The following is a 6,622-nucleotide window of genomic DNA, read 5'->3' as shown; positions in this document are numbered from 1 at the left end:
AGCGCATCGTAGAGCCATCACAAACCATCTCTAGCTTTAAAGCATAAGGGCCTATGTAGGTATATCTATGTCCATCACTACTCCATGCCCCTCCTAGGACATCGTGAATCGGTAGCTCCAAATTCTCGCCATACGGTCCATCTGAACGAGAATGCGAACCAAAGACAAGCAGGAAGAAGAGAAAAGAGTCAAGCAGGAAGAAGAGAAAAGAAAAGAAAGGAGAGTAAGACATCTAATGAAAATTATTCATCAACAGCGTGGAATTACACGGAATATCACATCCAGACATACACACATTATATACACAATATAGATCACAAACATAATGCACAATGATCAAATGATGTTATAACTCGAATCATGAGGATCAATATTCATAGTCTCAATGTATGTATGATATGCTTATTTCATACATCCTTACACCAATATCTTCCCAATATACTATTCGGAAATAACCAAGAGTACATGTCCGATAACAAGCCGATTTGATCGCACCAAAAATAAATTCCTCGCAATGATATATGATCGATCAGTTCTGAAGAACTGTCCATTTCAGGACGGTGTCGTATCAAACACTTTCTGGGCATCCCTCTCATTGATCTAGATTGCAAAGAGGGGTTGTCAGAGATCGTCTAGTTTGCGCAATGAGAACTGTCTTATCCAACATAATACCTCATCCAGGAATATAGGGGACTCGTCTCACCTAGACTCTCCCTCAAGACTTTGCCGACGAATCACCGTCATCGTCGTCCCTCTCAACATCGCGAGGATCGTCCGTCTCTCGTAAATTTCCTCTCCACTACTTCGTTATTCATAATGAGTGCGCATACTAACCGAAGTTAGCCGATTAAATATTTTAATTTATTCTTTTATATCGGTCGACCCATCCTAAGACATCTCCCAAAGGAATGCTTCTTGTGGGACCCGATTTTATGTTATCACGTAATATAGGAATAACATCCCTACCACTACGAACCATCACTGCCTTACCCTGGATGGCCATATGGCCAAGCCTCTTACGGTCAGACGACCTCGCTGTGTGGTATCCTTGCCCGCATAAGGCGCAAGAACAAAAGTGACAGTATACGTTTGTCGATTTGGGCACCGGACTCAATCCTCTAAGCTACGACCTTCCCCAAGTGTAAATACACTTCACAACCAAGATAGGATTATTGACTAAGCAATAAATCAATCAAAAACAATCACGATTTATGTATGTCTTTCACCCAAGTGACAGATTGTCGCTCAAGCAACCAATTCATCAAAATTGACTCAATTTCCTACACGGTTATCGCTCGAGCGAGGGGACTATTGCTCTAGCTAAAAATCCACAAAAACTGGTCAAAATCACCCTTTGGGTCTCGCCCGGGCGAGGTATTGTCGCTTGTGCGCCAAAACCGCCTAGAACATGCCAACCATACTATCTGGCCCTCACCCAAGTGTGGCTGGGTCGCCCAGGCAAGGCTGGGTCGCCCAAGCATGGCTGGTCTAGTGGCCAGGCGTGTCTGGCTCACCCAGGTGTGGCTGGTTCAGTGGCTAAACATGTCTGGCTCACCCGAGCGTGGCTGGCTCCCCCAGGCGTGACTGGACTAGTGGCCATGACCACTTTCTCAACCTTTTGGGCCACCGGATCGGATACCACTGTTGTTTCGATCCCTACGCGTTTTAATTTCTCAAGTGGTGCCCCTTCATGGATAACAACCACAAGACTTGATATTTTATACTATCCTAGGGGCATACAACCTAAGGAAACATCCGTACTTAATCCAGACACAAAATCATTTGGTTAAGTACGGGTTTCTAACAAAACATAAATAACTTCCAACTTTTGAGGTAGTTGGGAGATCTGGGTGTCATATTCAGACACCACTATGTCACGATGTATTCTCTCTCACCTTAGGTTGTAGTGTAGTTGATTTCCCTTCCGTGAACGTGTTGGTTGTCCGACTTCGAATGCCTTGAAACTAAACATAAAAACTAATCATCGATTCGTGAGTTAAATTGTCTTCCTACTAACTCTAAGCTAAAGACATCCTTTTAATCCATTCTAAGAACATCTGAGACTTTCATCCATCCGGTCCAAGATTCATATTCTTGAACCATCATTTATCCTCGAAAGTCTCGTTCCCGATTCTTATCGGTTCATGATCATTTCAACACCTTTTTACAAGGATTGATCTCATGATCAATATAACATTTCGATTTAAAACATTCTTTGATTTCAAAATTATCATATTTCATCAACATAAATAACATGCATATTTTCAAACACTAAAACAGATTCATGAACAACAAGATTTCATGGTTTCAAAACAAAATATCTAGATTCACGAAAACTAATTTTTCGCGTTCTTGCGTATAACAAGTGATAAGAAGGTTTTTAGAATATTTTGACGGTCGAAAATGTTCGTAAGATATGCATAAACATCATACTCAAATATCGTAAACAATTTCTAAAAGATGAAGAAAAAGCATGAGGATTTACCTTAGTGTTCTTGAGAAAATCCAAAGGAAGAAGAAATGCAATGCAATGTAGAGCCAAAGGTTTCTCAAGGGGGGTGGACTCTTTTTAAAGTGTCATGGTTCAGTTTTTTGATAAGCAAGCCAATGGTTTCAAGAGGTTTTATGGCTTTTTTAAGTGGAATAAATCAGAGTTAGGGAGAATTGAATCTGATTTATCTAGGCAAACCAATGGTTTCCAAGATTAATGATGCAATGGGTAAGTGAAGGGTTTAAGGGGTTTAGTGTAAAAGATGGGTATTTTTGTTTGCTTGCCCAGCAAGTTTCACTCAGGAACATGAAGTGACTTTTTCAGAAAAACATTCGCAATGGGATCATGTCCGAGTATTGTCGGCTAATACTCGACTGGATGTTAAAATCTTCCGATTACGATTAAAATTTCGAAATGCCAAATTCAGAGTGAAAAATATTTAGAAATGCGTTTTGGACAAACTTGATGTCTAGCTTGACTTGAATCAATATTTCAAGGCCAATGGATCAATCAGAATTCGATTCTGAACTACGGAAATCAAAAATACGTTTTTGGGCCGAAATCTGGCGAATTTGGGTCCGACAGTAGTCCAAAAACTTTCTGTCATAGAAAATTACAAAAATTTACCACAAAATAGTAATTCACAATACAAGACTAACACTCAACTAAAGTTTATTCTAATTCATTACCGGTTAATTTCTAAAATTAATTTTTGTTAAAAATAATTAATTAATAAAAGATATCGAATTTTCACGATGTTACACTAGCCGATTTTCCTAAATTTCATATAACAAAAGAATCGGCCACCATGAGGTCGATTTTCTTTAAAATATATTGCACCAGAATAATTTTCAACGTTAATTACATGACATTAATTTTATTCATTCATTTGCAAGTTAATATTGCATTAATTTCATTCATTCATTTGCATGCTAATTTTGGACCTTGCACTTAAATTTTATTCATTCATTTGCACGTTAATTTCAATAAGTCATGAACATAAATATTTGGTCATTAGTTGTTATAAAGAATCTCTGCAACTCACATGCTTTTTCTTGCATTTCCTATTGGCTGACTTTGAATTGCTGGAATCATTGAGTACCTTTGAATCACTGAATGACTTTGAATGACTCAAGGAATCTCTACACTCAATGAATCACTTTTAATGGCTTTAAATCACTTTAAATCCAGTGTATTGTCATTCACTCATGCATTATCATTCAAGGAAATCTCTGAATCATGCATTGCCATTCAATAACCATACATTCTCATTCACTATTTCAATTTCAATACACTCATAGTCTCACCACTCACACGGTATGCTATAATTATCTATAAATTTAGCTATAGTTATATATGCTATAGTATACATATTTTATAATTATAGTATATATGTCTTACAGTTTATATATATTATAGTATATATGTTTTCATAGTTATAATATATATATATATATATATATATATATATTATATATTATATAGTATACATATTTTATAATATAGTATATAAGTTTTCATAGTTATAGTATGTATATTTTATAGTATACATATTTTAGAATTATAGTCTATAATTTTTCATAGTTATAGTAAGACTATAAGGCTTAGAATATGCAAAAGTACTTTGTTTTATTCATACACATATTCTTCTTCACGTGAAGCAAAAGTACAAATGAAAAGAATTATATAATAATAAAGGTTACAAAACAAACTAGCCAATATGGAAAGATTGTCTAAAACTCTCACCAAGTTTTCTAGATCTTAGAGGACATGTCTTCTTATTATGCCCCTCAGTTCTACACCATCCACAATTTTTAATTTGTTCAACAGAAACTTCATCCATCTCATTATGAATGCGTGTAGTCTTCGGTCTTCCACTTCTTTTCCTTCGCATAAGAGGATTGAGAATGAATATTGGACCTGAATAAGGGAGCCAATATTCTTCATTACCAATTGGTTGAAAGTGATGTCCATATGCCTTAACAATATTATCCAGCCGGTAAATTGGCGAGATAATTTGACCACAATCTAAAGTCAATGAAACGCATGTTGCGATCGCATGAGAGCATGACAATCTTAATGATTGAAATTACCCACAATCACACCAACTGTCGGCTAGTTTAACAGTGTAAACCCTCACTTGACGACCACCAGATCTAGATGCAATTCAACCTTAGAGACTCTGGTTTCTCGTGAAAAACTACGAACTAGTTGACAAGGGTTGTGATATGAACAACTCTAGATCCTTTCAGAACACCAATAATGCATTTTGCAAGATTCGTGGTCATGTGGCCAAAACGTCTACCTTCACCGTATGCTTAACTTTACTTTTCTTTTGGAATCTGGTCTAACCATGCACCAACCCTCGGATATTTTTGCGCAACAATTTCAACATTCGCTCAAATCGTGGTCGCATCAACTCATAACTTAAAAATTAAATATAAAAATATATTAATCCAAAACATAAAAAATATTTATAAATTACAAATATAACTAATACATATCCATTTGTACGACTTTGTCTTTGAGATCAGAATCTCAGAATTCCTTATTGAAGTTACTATCAAGATGACGAATACAATAAACTGATTGTTCACTAGACCATCTTGTCAACTCGTTTCGGAGTGCAACTAATAAACATGTTCCTCTATCTGATATGATACAAAAGTTTGGTTGAGGGGTAACTTAAGTCTTAAGATTGTAAAAGAACCACTCTCAAGCTTCTTTCGTCTCTCCTTCAACAATGGCAAAGACCACTGGAAACACCTGTCTATTTCCGTCTTGTGAACTCGCTATAAACAATGTTCCAGTATATTTCTCAGTTAAAAATGTTTCATCCACTTGCATAATTGGTTTGCAATATGCAAACCTATCAATGTATGGTTTGAAAGCCCAAGATACTCTATCCAAAATGAATCGACTAGGGTCTTCCATTCCATCTGCAATATGGTGGCGTGCTTGATATTTCACAATTGTAGCGGGAGAGAAATATTGTACAATATTCATCCAACGTGGTAACTCACTGTATGATCATTCCCAATCACCATAAATTTTAGCCAATGCCATTTGTTTTGCAGTCCAAGCATTTCTGTATGTCACTATATAACCAAAATGACTAACAACCTCCTTCACTAGTGCCTTAACTGGTATACTCGGATCTGCAGATACCAAATTAACAACAAGGTCTAAAATAAATGATGAATTTAATTTGTTGTGATCGTGGGAAACTAATATACATACACAATTGTGTGTTCCATTAATTTTCTTAATCTCCCAAATGTGACGCTTAACGTTAAAAGAAGCGTGTGTTCACCACTTACATCCGGCACCAAAATGTGTACATTTGGCAACATATCTATCTGGTCTAGACTTGTCAACAACATAATCAAATGAATTTTTAATATGAAATTCTGTAATGCATTTATTGTGACTTCTTTAGATTCAAATTGCATCCCAACAAACAAATCATCATTATTATTGTTCATTAAACTAATTGTATGACCAAAATCACGACCAACTTTGGAATTTGTGTTACAAAAAAATGATGATGGAGTATTATATGTCATCCTACAAGATGAACCAACATCGACCTCCTCCTCATCACTACATATTTTAATGTCTTCTTTATCACTAAAATTGCTAACAATATCTCTTAGAATAACCATCTACATTAAACAAAATAATAATATTAGAAAAAATTAACAACTAAATATACTACAGTTGATAAATTATAATAGCTGCAAGTGAGAATACTAACCTCTAATCAAGTAGCAATTTGTATGAAAAGAATAGCTCCAAATGAGATAAGTGTAAAAAAGTATTGGGAAAAAGTTTCAGAATAAATGTTTTTAGGAGAAGAGGTTTAGAACATATAAGTTTTTAGGAGAAGAAGATGGAAGTGTTGAGTGATTATATAGGAGAAGAATATTGGCAACTAGGTTTCCCATTTTGAAGAAGAAAACTAAAAAATAATAATGAAAAAACTCCTAACTGATAGACGATTTAGGTTACAAATTATAAAAGAATTACATAGAAAAACCCCAGCCGAATGGACGAGTTAGGTTAGGGCAAAAAAAATTAAAAGCACAAAAAACTCCTATGCACTAGCTGATTTAGGAGAGAAGGTGGGAA

The sequence above is a fragment of the Lupinus angustifolius genome, chromosome LG10 (genome assembly GCF_001865875.1).
Source record: "Lupinus angustifolius cultivar Tanjil chromosome LG10, LupAngTanjil_v1.0, whole genome shotgun sequence".
Lineage (NCBI taxonomy): Eukaryota > Viridiplantae > Streptophyta > Magnoliopsida > Fabales > Fabaceae > Lupinus > Lupinus angustifolius.
This window is presented reverse-complemented; position numbering follows the sequence as displayed.